Source organism: Varroa destructor, unplaced genomic scaffold (assembly GCF_002443255.2).
Source record: "Varroa destructor unplaced genomic scaffold, Vdes_3.0 BEIS01000001.1, whole genome shotgun sequence".
NCBI classification, from domain to species: domain Eukaryota; kingdom Metazoa; phylum Arthropoda; class Arachnida; order Mesostigmata; family Varroidae; genus Varroa; species Varroa destructor.
Genome location: NW_019211454.1, coordinates 44,245,111 through 44,263,305, shown reverse-complemented (window position 1 = coordinate 44,263,305; position 18,195 = coordinate 44,245,111). Strand labels below are relative to the sequence as shown.

The following is an 18,195-nucleotide window of genomic DNA, read 5'->3' as shown; positions in this document are numbered from 1 at the left end:
ACTTAAAATGTAGTTCCTTTATTTGGATGCTTGATCAGTTCAAATTCGTCAGCAATAATAATAGCGGTGAAGGGACATTTTCGAATTTGTCCTGTAACGCCACTGGTAAATCGCCAATAAATCGATTGCGTATTTAGAAACGTCACAGCATCATTCGAAATTGTAAAGATTCGCAATGTAGAATGCAAATACAGATCAAGCTGGTTCCAATTTCGGCGTATTAATTGATAAGCTTTGTTTTCTTAGCAAGAAATCTATCTATCGTGTACGACACTTCGCTGATAGATTATACGGTAATTATTCTCATTTTAACTGTAACAGCTACTGTTGTAATGTATTTAATAACGGTCGACGTTTACAAAAGACTAGTGGCTTATCTGAAGCAATATCGTGAACAGTTGCCCAGCCAAGTCCCAGTGGCAATGTCGGATGCATTAATAACGAAATTAATGTTTCGGGTTATTATGGTTATTACACTGAACAGCTGGCTCTTACCAGTACGGAACAAAATGGGCGTACACCCGGTCTTCAACCATTCTAGGTGGAATCAGCAAACATGTTGCATACCCAACACTGCACTACGGTGAGAACTCCGCTCAGATCATCGTATGCTGTCAATTTTCTGTGAAAAATCAGATTTCGGTAGACTATCGTATAAAGGTAATCTTCCTGATTTGAGCCAGAAAAATTCTAACCAAGGAATTAAGCCAGCCATAGTGTCGTTGATCGGTCTAATTGGAGTGGAGAGAAAAGGAAAGGATTATGGCAACATCAACCGTGCCAATCGCCTAGAAGCTTTAATTTTAAGCATTTGAGTGTCTTCTCTAAAAGTCGTTGTTTTCGCAAGCGTAACACAATTGGCACCTAGAAAATTGTTCTCGTCAGCCGGATTGTTTTAGGAGCGCCGCATACGTCTAGAAGTGACGCACACTAAAATTCGAATCATTAGAGGGTTTTTTACACCACAACTACCACATGATGCCATCCAAGATCGATGCAGAAAATCGATCAGCAGATCTAGGACGATTCACAAAATGACCCTTAATTAAAAAATCTTCAAGTTGTCGTTCTGGAAACGCTGCGCAATCATTCAGACATTTTCTTTCCGTGGCTGACTGCAAACAGTCCTTTTCATTCGTTTTCCTAGATTTCATTGAAGTTTCTAGACTGCCTTCCCTTTAAATTCGATTTACGCCTACATGCTTTTATAATAAAATCCAAACCCTTTGTTCACCCGCTCAGGCCATTTGTCGACGAATTGTTCATTCAACAATCAGTTCCGTTAGGTAACGCAGTGCATATCACGCATTTCCTATTTAGTTGATAAATAATATAGATCAAGGATGACAGAAGCAAATGGTAAGGAACTGATAGAAGGTGTTATCGTATTACCGCTCTTGTCCATACCGACAGCAAAACGGTTTACGTACAGCTGCGTGGTTTCTGTGACCCGCTGACGACGTCCTGATTAGGACACTTCTAGGACGTGCAAACGAATCCGTTCCCGTCTTCGAGTCCCTGCAAGCGACAAGTCACATGTACTATGTTGACTATGAACAACTCCGTAGGGACGGATGCAATCTCTCTCATATAAGCCAAAGAATACTCGCCATTCGTGTCCGTTTTTTCCGAGCTCTGTGAGCTTCTACATCACGGCAAGATTGGATATTGGATTACGTTGAACTTAGTGAGAGTTTGTTAAGACCGTTCGTGGCCGGCCGCTACTATAGGAACTATAGGAGTCCTGACATCAAGCTTGCACTCTATCTATTGCAGAGGTGAATTTTATATCAAATATTATCACTAAAATAGTCTAGTTAATAAAAGCAAACAATGAAGTTACTATAGTTAACTGAGCATGCAATAGATCTCGTGAGAGCTGCGCACACAGAATTTCTGGAAGAATTATTAAGATGTGCACGTCAGAGTTTAATCAAGATGTAATAAACGTGTTGTCACCTATTGAGAATTAAAATTCGGAGCCAGTCAGGACCGTCAACTGTAGCATTCAACCCAGGCCAAGACTCTATTGCCACATTGGCGACTGATGCAGATCTGGAATGTTTTGCCGGTGATAAATTATACTGAACGAGGTTCTAACATTGACCTCATAATAAGAAATCGAAAATTGATATGCAATGATATGGCCTTGGTCCTACCGAAATTGTCTCTGCCGGTAAGATACAAGCTCGACTATTTACAAGTTGAACACCTTTTAGCCTGACTGAAATTTATCAGTGATATTGCCATGAGAGCTCCCTGTCAACACGGCAAACACTATATCCCGTACTAATCCGGTTGATCCTAAGGCTACCTTTACTTAGAATAATCAGGTTAAGGCTAAGCTCGCGTGGCTTTCGTACCGTGTAACTATATATACGCTCGCTTAACTTTATACATCAAACAGAATCGCAACGATAAACTAATTGATAGATTCTATCCATTATCGATAGATATTACAGTACCTTTTGACCACACTGCAGCTAGTTTTATTATAGATACAGACAGCGAAATTATAATTCTTTTTACATACAGTATAGTACCTATATAGTAAAAACACGCTAGAAATGCAACTACGAACACCCGCAATGCATTTCCTATGGAATATGCTTCTATTCAGTCAATTGTAGGGCAAAGATGGGGCATCTTTCGAAAGTGTCCGTTTTCGACTCAATCTTCCCCTCGGTGAGAGACTGACTGAGTTGTTTCCCTCTTGTCGATAGGCCAGCTGCGTTGACCTATTATGCCTTCCGGTGGGGATCAGCTCATTCCGTTTATTCATTGATTATGACTGATGCAGAAGGAAATGCGAGAAGATATATGGTAAATGTAATGTAAAAATCAAATCAATACTTTAAGCAACTAGAACGCTTCGCTTTTTTGACATCGTGTGATACAGAGAGATGACGCCTACCTATAAATCGTACTCCTACATATTTATTTACACTGGTTTAAGTGTTTAATTTTTTATACAATAAAGCACCCCAGTCCGAAAAATCTATTATTATATAGTCTGGTTTCGCATTTGCTGAACATACACAACAAAATTCCAAATTTCAACTCGACCTCAAAACATGTATGCTAACCTGACAAAATGAAAATTGTTTGTTTGTCGTGAGAATGATTGTTTTACCGTCATTATTAGGAAAATCACTTCACTGAGTGACAGCTTACAAGGTCACTTAAAATTTAAAAAAAAAATAATAGATTTAAATCGTAGCTATCCTTTATTAACATAGCATATAAGAAGCTGTCTGTTTCTTGGTGCGGATGTTTGCTGATCTGATCTAAGGACATCGTAAAGTTCGTCTTCTCTGCTGTTTAGATCTGTGGAATCCGTGTATTTTTGCGTGCCTCGGCCTTCTGAAAATCGTCGCTGTGGTGCTAACATAGCCAGACGCCAACGAAGTTTCGCCACGGCCATCGGTCGGCCGGTCGGTCAGGCAGCTAGCTTTTATAACATACTCTGATCATCACCACCATTTTTATTTCCCGTCCGAAAGCACCTCCATATGGGCTTTGCCTTGGCGGCTACGCAATGCATTGACTTTCAGCTTCCCTATGATCTATCTGCTGGTCTAATCACTGCTAAATATAGCGGGTATGACGGCAGATCAGCTTCGGGGGTTCGCTTAATTTTGTCAGCATCGCATCGGCCCCGCAAATGTTCGGATGCTCGATTGCGGTGAGGCTTCCGAAGCCATTTTCCATTTCGTTTGGCGACTTTTTCTCTCCACACGACCCCCGGCGTCGTCGAGCCTTGTATTACTTCTTGTATCCGCAGATTCTGCGGAGATGTAATTTTGCGCGAGTGTGTATCTACCACTAAGCTATTAGAGACCACCTGCACAGTTCGCGGCACTGAGACTGGCGGCGGCAACAATGGCAGATATTTCGAATAGGCTTGGTACAGCTTTATGTCATTGCTTCCATTGGCCGCCTCCGCGACGCTGGCTAGTATCTCTTTGGGCTTTTTGTTCCTGGATGTTTGCAGGGGTTCGTACAAGTGCCTGGTCGAAGTTATTCGAAATTAGTTTATGTATATCGAAGTCTTCTAGTTCCTAAACGAGATTTGGCTAATATCTCACCGGGGTGAACAAGTGGATATGATCAAACGCGCGTAGGATTAATTTATCGAAGGGTTTTGCTTAGCGAGAAGTCGATAAAGGTACACGGATTCCACCCAATCATCCCAAGCTTGACCCAGGACTATGCTTAATAATGATTCCTTTCAAAATCTGCTACTGTTATTGATTTCATGACCAGTGACACCAGCGTGGCTTCCGTTGAGCAGCTGGCTAGTTTATTCGTTTCGTGAAATTTACCGTTCCCATTAAACCTGAGTACGAGATGTAAAAACAGTGCTAATATTATCTAATATATCACCAATTACAAAAACACCCTGACCGAAAATTTCATCGTGCGTTGGTAATTAATAAGCGACAAAAAACCATACTGATGTCGATTTGCAGCTGGAACCTAGCCACTACATTGCACTACCGTTTATGCGTGACAGTCGCTACATACATATAAGCAGCAAACAAACACACACAGACGAACGCAGGAGTAAGAAAGCTAATATCTATCAATAGTTTGAAACAGAAGCGTTCTCAATTAAAGGACGTTGCGGAATGGTTTAGGGGGTATTCGGGGGATCAGCTTCGGAGGTTCGCTTTGCTCTTTGGTCTGCCGAATGACGATGCGGTTTATTCGATCAGATTGACCCAGCCACGAAAGCTTTCTTGACTTTTTTTTTTTGTTGAAGTCGTTTTAGCATTGGACACTGAATCTGCTCTATGACGTTGACACTTGGTCCTTTAAAACGCGAATTAGACCGGCGACATCGGACTATTCAATCCTAGCCTTCTGATCGTTCTTCTTCAGATGTCTATTTCCCGAGGATGTTTGTCTCGCGTAACAACATAATCATAGCTATCCAGACGAGGTTTATTCGAGGAGTATCTCCCATAGCTTGTTTCTGTTTTGCTTTTCTATTAGTATGTTGTTTTTAGCCGACTTTATTACTGACGCTTATATAAGGATCTTATTATCCCTTTGCCTGTTCTTCGGGAAGGCATTCTCCTTTTTCTGAAATTTTCATCACTATGCTATACTACTTACTCATCTTATAAAATCAATTCAGTCTTTTGCTGATCAAAACTCATTAAAGGCTTGGACCTACCTGAAATTAGCGATACACTCAGACGGAAGAACAAGACAGAGTCGAAATCGTCAGTTTCCAACTTCAACATTTGGTACTGATTCGTCAACCTTGTTAATCACGAGAGAACTGTAACGTGCGGGACAAATAATCCGCAACGCTATCAATAAAGTGATGCTAAGTCTAGAATATTAGGTGCTAACAGGTAGTATAGAGCGTAGATAATTCATTCGCTGAAAAAGCAGTTTTTGCTTAACGGCGCATATAAGTCCTGATCATTTTAATGAACAGCCGAGCAACATGAATCGGTCTCAATTGTCATAGATGCACTGAAAATGATACTACAACTTATGTATGTTGCCAAGTAAGTACTACATGCCAATATTCATACTACTGGTTCAACTTTTTCCTAACTCGGTTTTCCCTCTCGTACGAAGTACTGGACGTCGCGTATGCATAAGTACGTAAAAGTCTGAATATAGGGTTATGCAAAGTTATGGCCGATGACTTTGATGCTACAGGTGGATCAGTGCAGACCTCTCTATCTACGCGATAGATAGGCGTCTAGCGTATGGGTACACGTGCATTGGTCGTCCTACCGAACAGTTGGATTTCCATTGACATTCCCATGGGTAAGACAACCGCCGTACCCCCGTTTTCGGAACAACAGATTAACGAGGAGCAGAAGATGCGCTGCTACTGCTGAGTCCGCTACAGCCTTCGTGCCTACTACAGACGCTCTGCTGGTAAACCCGCCTCACCTGTCACACGGAGACTATATGCGTCCTCTCTTCTACTCTGTTGCTCACCTACCACGTTAGGCTGGCGTTTGTTTGTCGCGTTTTGTCAGGTGAGCCAGGCGAGACAGCAGTGCCGCGCCTGACGCTTCGGTAACAAAATCGTTCTATATGGTATGTCCTACTTGTTATTTTGTTGTCACTCGATTGCGATATCGATGTTACTTTATGGGAATATTATCTGCTGTAGTTAACTGGGCAGCTGACGAGATCCATATCGTGTACGTGAAAAAAGAATAACTGCAGACGTAGATGTTGGCTGGAAAACGACGAATATCGGCCCGACATGAAAACTCTGTAGCAATGCAGTCGTAGTCATTTGCCAATTTTCAGTATCTACCACACTGCGGACATGTAATAGAAGTGAAGGAATCTTAGACCTGACGGCTGTGCTCCACCATATTGGTGATAGCCGCACGATGCGACGCTATACAATTATGTTGATTGACGGCTTGACAACGGGAGCTCACTCCTCTGCACACTCCTTCACTCTATCCTGCATTGTTGTCCTACTATTGACATTGAGATTTACCTACTTCTAGGTAGGGTAATCTCGTCTGTTTGGTCAACTTGGTATTGCATCACATAGTACAGCAAGCTGGGCAGTAAAGGTTCAAGCGTCCGATGGCTACCGGCCGCGTCGACTACGACACAAGACTTATTTTCATTTACCGACGCTTTGGTAGGCCCGGTTCCCTTTTAGAGCGTCTTTAGGCTTTATGGAAGCATACGATAAGGTAGGGGGGAGGGGATGACGACGCCGACGGCGGCACCGGCGGTGACGATACAGGCGACCTGATGAAGGCTATCGTAGGCGTCTGCTGCTACTGTTGGTAAGGGCGGAGAGGGCAGAAAGCGACTGACGTCGAAGGAACCCACTGCGCTAGGCTGACAAGTTGTTCAAAAAATGTAGCACGCGTCGTGCGCACATGGCTCGTTCAGCCAGTATACACGGAACATGCGTAACAATGAAGGCCCATCAGAGGCTGCAGTAGCTGTTTACGAACGTGCAAGTCATTGTAGCACTAAGCGGAACGATCAGGTTAGGGCCGGTTAGCGGCGAGTACAAAGCCTATTCGTCTAGGGTTGCATCTTTCTACGTGTTTGTTGTGCACCGCTGCCAAAGCAGATGCCTCTATTTCTACAGAACAACGAACGCTGAATGCTCGTCTCTTTGAAGACTACGGTGTCTGTAGCTTCTCTAGCGATTGCCTGCGGACACGGCGAGCAGGCGGGTCTTGGCTTGATCGGCCTCGTGTTCCTTCAGGCATGTTCGCCGTAGATGGGTATCTTCGAGCATATCTGAACGCTGCCTAGTGTCTTTTCGTTTCAGCGAGTCGCCGATTTTCGATCTTGCCTGATTTTCATGGTCAGGCTGGTTTCATTCATTCATTCATTCCTGAAGACATGTTGTCTACTTGCCAACCGCTTAAGGACTAACCAGTCAAGTTGGACAAACGGCTTAGCTCGACTTCTCTAGCAGGTGCTGTCCTATTCTGAGTGGTACTGGCATTAGAGAAGCGCCGTTTGGGGAAGCGCAGCTGAAACAGGCAAATCTTCCTCTAAACATGTCCCATTTGCTGCCTGTCGGGTGGACGAAGGTAATGTATCGCTACCTCTGAGTGAGTCATCTTCACACACGCACGCAGCACATAAATCTAGCACAGGCTCTTAATGTGGTAGTCGTTAAATCTGCTGCCAATAAGCAAAAAATAAACAAAACGTGGTGTTAAGAAACGGCACGACTACAATGGTCAAATAGGCTCAGAGGGCCTGTTTCGCATCGCCTTTGTAAAAGCTCTTCTGCGCCTTCCTTACAGCAGGACATGCTAATCTGTAGTAGTTAATGTAACGTGTTTTTTTTGGGTAATCACGCACAGTTAGCCAGTAAACTGATATGGTAGATGAAAGCGTTACGGTTGATGTACATTTATGTGGCCGCACGGTCGCTTCATTGTGTTACTACATATCAAGCAACAATTATAAATTACACCGAGTGAAAATGACAAAGAGCCGAAGGTTTGACATAGATTGATGTTATCAATGAGTTGAATAATGGTAAGGAAGTCTTCGATGAACACGACTACTAACACTTTTTTTGGAATACATCCCAGTAAGCAGAGAATTAAAGTTACAGTTAGAAGTACAAATAGGAACAGAAAAATAGAACGGTTTCAGCTCACTTATAGCGGTACTGACATGGAAAAAGGATTGCATAAAAGACGCAGCTATTGATTTTTTGCTTATGAAGATACTTCCCTCGAGTGTTGGAATAATAACGACCCGTATACTTGATGCAATAGTTACATTGGGGCATGTACGATGCGCAAAAGCGGAAGTCTTCTTATAGTTTTCTATCTATCTGATATCCTTGAGTGCGCTTTAGCTGGTTCTACGGAAAACAAGTTACATACGTCGGCTGAACACAACATACTTGGCCTTTTTGTACACTAGATAGGGAAATTAAAAAAGGTCTTTTTTTCTTTATAAAAATAGGCCAATTATCAATAAAACAAAAAAACCAATAATCGGAACGGTCGAACATGCACTTACACAGCCGAGGCATAATTCGCAAAATTCTAATATTAATGTGGTTCACCCAGCTTTCGTAGCTCCTTTTCATGAAAATGTTTAATTCGTTACTTAATATCAGTGTTCCACCAACAGCTCCCAAAGCCACATTAATTTCAATTTTCTAGTCTAGCAATCCACCTATCTAAGAATCAGATCTTTATAATAACTTCATTTAAATATAGTAAATATCCGGTCCAGCGTATAATTACGGAGGCTATGGGGCAGGAGTAAGTGAAACACAAACGTTAGGTAACACCAAGTCGTCTATTCCATACTAGACGTTCATGCATTTTTGAGCTGTTATGGTTGGTAAATGTAAATTTGCCTGAATACACCCGAGTAGTTTGTTCTTACCTGTATGGCTGGTGTTGCTAACACATTTTTATTCTACCATAACTAATTCGATCCGACAAACAGCTCATACTATGTCGCGCCCGTATCCTGCACGCTTTGCAGTTTGTGAGCGGAAAAGCTTACTAGCGAAACGAGTCGGCCTTGTCCTCAGCACTTACTTTCCCTCGTTTGTTGATTCATGTAAAGGGTTGGCCTTGCTGCAGATTCTCGAATGACGTTCGATAGTTAAACACCGGGTCAATAGACCCGATTATCTTTGCTATAGCTACATGGCCACGTAGCCGTTTCCCTGTGCTGTTTTTTTTCGCAGTAACAAGCAGATGATGGAAACAGCAGACAGTTGATTGAGGGACGAAGCGTGCCTAGAGCAAAACCACTGCTGTTGGGTTTGGAAGAGGGAAATTATTTCTACAGCGCTTTTTCTAGCAAGGCACAGAATTTTCCAGCGGCTACCGTTTGCTATAACCGTTTCGCTATCGATTACGATATTTATTACTTATCGATTACTCTATTTCTATTAGCTAATTGATGATGTTGTCGTTGGCAGCTGTTGTGCCCCCCGTAAGCTACCGGTGATGTTTACTATTATATATATATATATATAACTAGGTGACCATCTCGGAGGGAACCTCCGGTCTGATGGCGTTCCCGGCATTCTAACTAGATTCAGCTACGCGTTAGTGTAAGCAGATAAACAATACGAGATTTACATCAATATCTGAATGCAGATACATTATTAAAGGTGCATATACAGACATATCTACTTTTGAATAATACATATATTGCCATAGGAATCGAGTAAACACGTAATGCTATCCTTGCCATTAAGTATAATACACGGACAGTCAGGCAAAGACGGTCGTAGGGAACGATGGCGTTCAAGTGGACGTCACGGCAATGGAAAGGTGATTCCTATGTCTGCATGTGGACGTTACATTCATTTCTTTACGTTTTGCGCTGCATGTACGTAAACTTACAGAAGCGTATTGCAAAAGTTCGTCTATCTTTCTTTATGCCGGTAACATGTATTGACAAAAAGACAACCTGTTCACTATGCCAATCCGTCGAAGAACTTAACTTTCAGCTCCTCTAAAATTTCGTTTTCTCTGTCCATTTCTGTTGTCTCTTAAAGGTTTATAGGGCTACTATAAAGAAAAAGGTCGAACAGTTTTTTTCTACGCTATGCCTGAGGCGCTCCTTGGTTTTTCAACGATGGCAATTGGGCAACGAATAACATCCAATTATATGGGCGGCGTCAAGCGCCATCTCGCCCTTCTTTTTTGACAATTGTCACGGCTATCCACGCATGTTTAGTTGGCGTTAATAGAGTTTTTCTGCCGTGCTCCTATGTTATCTATAAGGTAAATTATGAAATTACAACTTCGGATACCTTCCGCAGTTTTCTTATAGCTGAGGTATTTTCTTTTCGACTTGTTCCTTGCTACATGTGAAATAGAGCACTGTAACCTTTCTCCACAAAAATAAGGTCCCGATCCTTGTTTATCAATATAACCACAAGAGTAGCAGTTTCATTTAAACAGCTCGTCATCTCCTCTTACTGTCCCTAGGTAACTTTTAACAACTTCTAGGTCCAGGTAATTGTTCCGTTCCTAACCGAGCCTCCATTTCTATTTCAATTTCTCCTGACACGCGAGTGATCTTCTCTATTCCAAGTTTTTTGCTTTTCCCCTTCGAATTCAAATGTTTATCTATTAATCGATTTTTGCTCGTCCCTTTCATATTCTTCTGTGCAGGGATTCGGAGACGGGCTATGGCTTCAACATGAAGCAACACTAAGTTTTGTGACTGTGATCTGTGTATCCATAGACATTAACTGCTGGTCTCTGCGAATATATATAGTTTTTGAAGGGCACGGAACTGGTTTATCTATGTGAACTTATCTATGCGATTATTGTACACCTTCTATAATTGTTTCATCTGAACGTGCAAATGTCTAGCCACATGTAGAGGAATTATTCCAATTCTGTTTCTCTTCGCAGAACACAGGACCCGCTACAAAAAATAATGAAGAGATGCGCAAAGCCTCAGGCGTCCTTTTCATGTACACAGAACAGATGTAGCTCTTTATAGATTTAAATAGCTATATAGTGTGGTCTAAAACATTCGAAGATGGTCATGTTTTGCTGTTGTTATCTGCCGTACTCTGAGGCACATTAAAGTTGGTGGTGACGGATCCTAGCCTGCATCCAGTGCTTTCACCATCACATTGCTACATAAATCGCGCAGTCATCTTTGTCGCTTTCGCATCTGTTTGTGTTCAGTACTTAGGGAGTGTAGTACTGTTGTAAGGCTATATAGACACTCTGTACATTTTACATACATGCATGCACATCCCGACGATACGGGCAGTAGCACGCAGCACGATAATCCACAGGGGTGGCTTGGCCGTTGTTGCGTCGGTTGTCATGGCGTAGATCGTAATGCACATAGGTAGACGGCCACAGTAGCGTTAGCCCCAGCATGTATCTGTCAGACCAACAGCTCCGCCTTACGTTCACAGCAGCCATATCAGCAACACTCTTATTCCGCTTATGCGTTACGGCTTGGACACATTCCGTTTGCTCGACTCATCTGTAAACTTGGAGAAGCGGCTGCTGCCGCTGCTGTCCTTACTGCTGCGGATGATGATGGCGGCGACAACCGTGACGTTGACGTTGCCGGTGTGGTAACGTAGATAGTGCCGCCACCTTTTCATCTTCGGATAGTGCTGATGCGGTAACAGCGAGGTTTATTTGAATTGGCAACAATCATTTTGCTGGAACGCGCAGTCAATAGAGGTCGTCGTGGTATGACCTTAGCGTTTGACATCGTTGACTACCTGGTTTGTATGATGTCCAGCTGTAAGATAGCTATCTCTTCGTGAGCTTGATCGCCGTGAAGAGATAAACGATGTGATACCTGCAAAGAGCAACTTCCGTATGCGAGCCACCTGTCTTAACTGCTGAAACCCCCGACCTGCCAAACCGGCCGGGGTGACAGGTAAAAAAAAGCTACGTATCACTTAGCTACTTTTGACTTACGGATCCAACTGATAGCTTTCTGATGAGCTGTTCGTTAAGCATCATCAAAAATAGGAATCACTTAACATAATTGATTTTATGAATAGTGAAACGTAAAAATGATAAATGGGCATGATGTAAAATTAATATATGTTGTGTTTCGTCGCTTTCGTTTAGAATACTGCCTTTCAATGAAAGATCTCTTTATAAAAACCACGCATTTACAATGTTCAGGCCGTTAAACAGACAATGGTGAAGAGAGTCCCGAGGGACAGCAGATCGTCGTGGTTTCAAAAATCTATACGTCTCGTACCAGGAGTGTCTTATTTTTTATTATTTGAAAGCGACACTGTATAAGCTTCATCAAATGATCGTAAAATAGATCTGGACGTTTTGGATAATGTTAGCTTCCGGGTTCAGTAACATATAAAAAAAATCCACGGCTTTTCAGTGAGCGACCGGGGGCCGGAAGCGGGGGGAGGGGTGACTGGTCGGATTCTGAAAAAGATGTTTCCATAGCTATACCGCCGCGGGAACGATGTTTCCGCAGCCAACATTCAGCTGTCAGATCAATCGGTAAGCATTGCACTAGTAAGCAGGACAGAAGTGCGGCGATATAACGTTTGAAGATGGGGCTCCTAATTAAATATCCAAACGAAAATCGAGCTCTCATAGACAGAAGCTCAGGACATCTCCGATTGCATGGCCTTCAAGATCAGCGCTGAACAAAGGCCTTGATCACGGCTTCTATTATATATACGTATGACAAATGTATTTTCGCTTCCTAAACGTTCCTCAACGAAGTGCCTTTTCTGGCTGTTGTTACATTTATGTACGACTGTTGCTAATCTAGTTGCTGTTCTATTGCTATTAAACTCCTATTACTTTTTTATTTATGTGACTAACTTGTAATTTAACATGTTGGAGTTAAGCCACTTTCGGTATTTATTTTGTAGCGTAATATTATTTGTAACGTATTCATTTTCTAAATTATTTGGTGACCGCTTTCGACACCACTTGCGCCGGTCAATCGACGTTTCCATCAACCGCCAAAAGGATTTTTTCGTCTTAAGTCTAAAACGTATTAAAGTAAAATAAATTAAACGTAAAATAACGTACGTATTATGCCAGTAAATAATAAAAAATAGATATCAATGATGAGCTCGGAAAGATGATTCTACAATGGGAAAGTACGTCCGCTAGCGTAGTTAGATTTTGATCTAGGTGGAAGTAAAATGTATACTTATCGATATTCGGTGGGCTATACTTCTACATAAAATATAAATAAAAGTAGATACATTGGCGGAGAATATGAAATCATATCACATTAAAATCCTATATAATACATACGAATCGCTTAAAGCTTTTAGCTTTGTCAATAGTTATCGTTCGTAGCGAACTTAACACCATCTGTAAGCTCTTGATACTTAAACAATAAACACTATATATACATATATATCCTAAGAATTGACGACCGACCTAAACCATTAACTATAAGCTCTGGGCGCTTCAGCTTAGCCCTCAGTTTCTTTTATGACTGTACACTCTTACGGCTCTGTTCACGCTTACGGGCGTTTAACAACTCCTTTAAGTACTATAAACACCTAACATAGTTAAGACAAGGCCCAGGAGGCAGTGACCAGAAATTTTACCAGAATTCTCGCAGCAGTCGCGCGCCTAACGCGTGTTGCTAAATACTGGCGAGTTCTGCCAGGCATGTAGTTGACTAGCCCAAATAAAACAATATTTTCAGCCCTTTGTAATCGATAACCGCTTGGCCGACGGATGTCTTCATTTGCCTTCTCGTAACTAATTACTGTTTGCCCCAATCACACCAATGTCTGTCACACCTGTCAGCTTGACCTGTTTTATTCGAGCTTGTTGTTCGTTACAATATCGAGCTCTCTCTATATCCATACCTACGTCCATACACACACACACACATGTAGATATACCAATTTATCTACCACTGCTGCCAGTAAATCTAGAACAGTTTGTGTGAAAACTTCAGAAAGCGTGGTGGGTGCCAAATCTGATATTCCTCCTCATTCGCGGTCTCTGTCCCTTTGCAACTTTAGTGATCTGATTCCTTTACTATATCTTACTAGTCTCACAAAGCTACTTGATCGCCTTCTCTACGCTTGCTGTTCATGTCATTCACTTTGCAACCATTAAACTAGTGGCTACTGGCAGAGCAGCACGAATGGTAGTAGGCAAACGCGCCTTTTTTGGGTGTTGATACAGCGATGACTCCTAGAGCTTTTTAGACCTGCGGGCCTACTATATAGACAACGGGGAGAGAACGCAGGAAGAAGTGTGGTCGTCAGCACGCAACGTGATGTGAACTTGCAAGGCCAAGAAGGGGTCCCGTCGCTGCATCTGGGTCTAAAATGGGCCCGGTTATGTTTTTTTTTTAGTTTTACTTGTACCTGTTCGGCAGGAGCAGCAACGGTGGTTCAGCGTTGGTCAATGGCAGCAGTCGCTTCTATGAACACGGCGACGCTCTAAATAGACAATGGCCAAGCACCATCTTCCTGGCGACGGACAATTGCAGTTTCCAGAGCTCGATTTTGCTCTGTCACAAGCAAATAATGCCAATTGCTGACATCTATCTACCTAAGTGTAACAATTCGCTACAAATGTTACGGGGTATTTGTAGTGGTGTCTTGCTTGACGGGGCTTCATCGAAGTTGTTGTTTCTGTTGGCGCTATAAGAACTTCGCCCTTGCCATTCCTATGGGCGTTGTTTCGAAATACCGCGACGGCAGCCTCATATAGTAAACTGTGTTAATATAAGCCTCTATAGTAATTAGTTACTATCTGGTTGGACTTGTATTAGTAACTATGTGTCCTTAATTTCAGCTTACGATGTAGAACATAACAGGCCGCGAGCCGTGACAGCTTCGTGGGTGGTTAACCCTAGGAACACATTGTGATCTTCGAACCGGGGCGTAAACAGACTTCGTATCGTGCTGGGAGCCAGTCGTCATCTGATAAAATGTCCAACGGCGACACTAGACGCAAAACCCAAGGACATTTCAATAGGAGGAAGGAATTATTATTGCGACCTGATAATGGCATTAAATCGTAACGGTGACCGTAGCAGAGTTACAAGCTTAATTGGATATCGACAATTACCATGGTAGAATATTGTATTGAACTAACAGGAATCGATGAGATAATGTGATCAGTATGGCGCGGCTGTAATTCTGACATTGAGCTGTGACACCGAATAAACTCTAGAGGTGGTCAGGGTTGCCATACGAGACGATGATACAGATAGCGCCTAATGCAGGCCTACAGGGTAGTAGACCTGCCGCCGCTATAACTGGTTGATTTAATATAATTTCATTTACATTATTATAATCTCTCTTTCACACAGCTCATATGCCTCAATTTACGTTATAATCTATTATTGTTATTTTGCGAAAAAGATGATCAACATACAAAAGTAGCGACATATGTCGAAGTGTAGGCGATATTATTAACTCTTCAATTTTGAGCAGTCTAATTAAGATATTAGCTATCGTGAACTTTATGGCATACACATCTCACTTGTACAGTCGAACGAACGGGGCCAGAATATTCGATGAAAATCTGGTTAACCCAGCCCGTGGTAAACTTGTTCCGATCCCAGATTTGGATTGCGTTTGGAAGCCATCAACCGTCTGAGGATGTTACAGCGGATGATCTCGTGTGTACTCACAGAAATCGACAGATCCCGTGAGATGAGGCTACTCTGGGGCCTCTTGCCGAACAATAGAGATATTTTTGATATTGATAAATAACTCATATGTGTGGGATATTTCCGTTATTCGACCTACAGTATATCATGGTTCTTAACCATTGACTATTGACTCTTATGCAAAAACAAGTTTGTGAATCTATGTTCGATCCACGATAACGATGCCATGTTTTTGTAACCCACAAATGCTGTGTAGAAAAGGCAGGCATAGGTGCTTGACCCACAGTTAGACTTGAGCGCCTCACAGTGTTTGAGAAACGTTGGTCAATTAAGGAACAAAGCAATGCTTCCCTTTCATGTAGAAAAAAAAACAATTCTAACAAATAATGAAATAGAGAAATTATTTTTAAAAAATGCACACATTGCGGCACAGGTCTAATATTGCAGCGTGTTCCAAACTGTAAAGATAATCAAGCTAGATTAACGCCGGTTTACGGATTTGACACGTACAACCGCGTTTCCAGGGCTAATTTAGTGCCGTCTATGCCATATGTTTAACGGGCTCAATGTCGATCGAAAGTTCCCCTTTAGTTCCCAAAGTTTATTAATTTGGGTGTTGACAATTCCTATCAAATACGACCTATAGAAAAGACACTCCAACGTAGCGAGTAATGCACTCTCTTTATAGAGGCCATCTTTTTAACTAACTGCTTAGTTACTTGAAAAACCATTCCAGCTATTAGAAAAATGTATCGTATGGAATTTAAGTTTTGCGTGGCAATATAGGAACTTTTGTTCTCTCGATTCAAAATTAAAAGAGTAGCCAATTGTAAGAATGGCGGGCCTGTATTAAAATCTGTAAGTCTAAATTGTTTGAAAGTTTCTGTGTCGCAGGGGCTTTCCTTGTCTTCTTTCGCAGTCTGTCGTAAATTTACCCTGTATTGTCTCATTCTTTCTGTATGTCGTTTTCCTTTCCAGCAGAGGAGGCTCCTTCTCGGCTTAACCTACTCACGCAGCGGTGATACTCTGTATCCTCTCGATGTCATTTCATAGGCGTTCGCATACACACACACACATATATAAAGATTTTTTACAAGAAAAGCTGCTATCGCTATAGCTTGGCCAAGAAACTTGCCTAAAAAAGGAAATAATGTTATAAAGATATTGCTCAGACTATGCTACATGCCCCCGTATTTTGTTCACTGCGTCTGATGATGATGTCGCTGACCGTAATACTGATAGCGCACTAGAAGAAGTGGGAACGTCACTACAAAATGACCGTTTCGGTATCACTATTTTGATAGGTTGTCATGAGAAAGAGGGAGACAAAAAGAGTAAAACATTGGCAGCGAAGACGGTTCCAGTATGGCGTAGGCGCGGTTCACTTTCTTCAAAAGAATCTATCGGGTACATATACAAGGAGCGTTTGTCGACCCACAAAGAGAATAATCGCAAAGATACATTGAAAGCAAGGTTGAGCTGGAATTGCATTATAGAGAGAAGAACGGAACAACCACGAACGCCTGATAAGGTTGCAAGCAAGAAGAACACAAAGAAAATTATTAAAAAACTTAACAAAGTTAAAATACGTTGTGTGAAAGTGTCGTATAAAAAGTTTTCTGCACTCGTATATAATTCATATCATTGGGGATATATATCGTTTCTTCCGAGCATGTATCCAAATAAAATCATATAATTCGTTTAATTAACTTTGTTCCGATATTTTAGAGATCTCATCTCTGACAATCGTGTTTAGCTAACATGGTCATCATTCGTCACGGTTACGGCTTCATTTTGGGACCCAAACTACCTAGAGGTCAGTTTCAAAGTACTCTTTCTTTAATCCGTAATTGCACACAAGGCTATCTTGTGTACATGAACTGGGTGCGACCCTAAACCAAGATAGATTCGAAAAGTTCTCACGGAAATTTTCGGATCCATCGTCGATTTTCGGAAGGCTGATAGTTGGTCAAACATCTCTATAAGCCGAAAAGACAAACAGGGAAGCTTTTTGAATGACATAATCGGCAATAAATGCCTATCTCCTCTCTAAAACGCTAATTTGTATCGTAAATATTTTGGTGAGGTTTTGAGTGATTTGAACCTAAACCCGTTATCGAGAGGCTTTTAGAAAAGGAAGTTTTTGTCCATCGCGGAAAGGTTAACTAGTAGCTGATCGCTCCTCAAATAATCAAAATGACGTACTATTTTTCGCCATGAAGTTTGTTGCCTCGTCTCAGAATGATCTGGCTTTCGTCTGGTCTAGGAATAGCGCATGCGCACATATTCATTATGGCAACTAGCCCGCGAAATCTTTTCCCAATTTAAACGTACCGTCCTGAACATATATCATATCAGATGGTACGATTGTTTTAGTGCAATAGAATCTGAAATAAATATACGACGACCTATATTTTTTTATGGTCTGCAAAACCTACCTATCTTGAAAAACGGTTGCGGTAATGTGCGCGCCGTCAGGCCGCATTTTACAGATGACAGACCTAATTTTATTAAGTTGGTCGAAAGATTAGAATGTTCATCTTTTCCATTACTTTTTCATTTTCTGCTGTTCGTTTAGAGGCGTAGAGGTAGAGGCCATTCGAA

The 18,195-nt window shown here is 41.8% G+C and overlaps 2 long non-coding RNA genes across 3 annotated transcripts in view; one reads left to right on the top strand and one right to left on the bottom strand.

Moving 5' to 3' along the window:
- Window positions 1–1,822: 1,822 nt before the first annotated feature.
- LOC111252738 (uncharacterized) lies at window positions 1,823–17,256 on the top strand. 2 transcript variants are annotated; one of them, XR_002674331.2, is made up of 3 exons: window positions 1,823–2,176; window positions 14,769–15,048; window positions 16,573–17,256. It is a non-coding gene; the product is annotated as an uncharacterized LOC111252738 (long non-coding RNA). The 2 variants fall into 2 exon arrangements; XR_002674329.2 differs by having other exon boundaries at window positions 16,570–17,256.
- LOC111243217 (uncharacterized) overlaps window positions 9,428–18,195 on the bottom strand; it is a 35,930-nt gene continuing 27,162 nt past the window's right edge. Inside the window, exon 5 of the long non-coding RNA XR_015319365.1 lies at window positions 9,428–11,805. This is a non-coding gene — a long non-coding RNA (uncharacterized LOC111243217). The remainder of the gene's footprint in view (window positions 11,806–18,195) is intronic.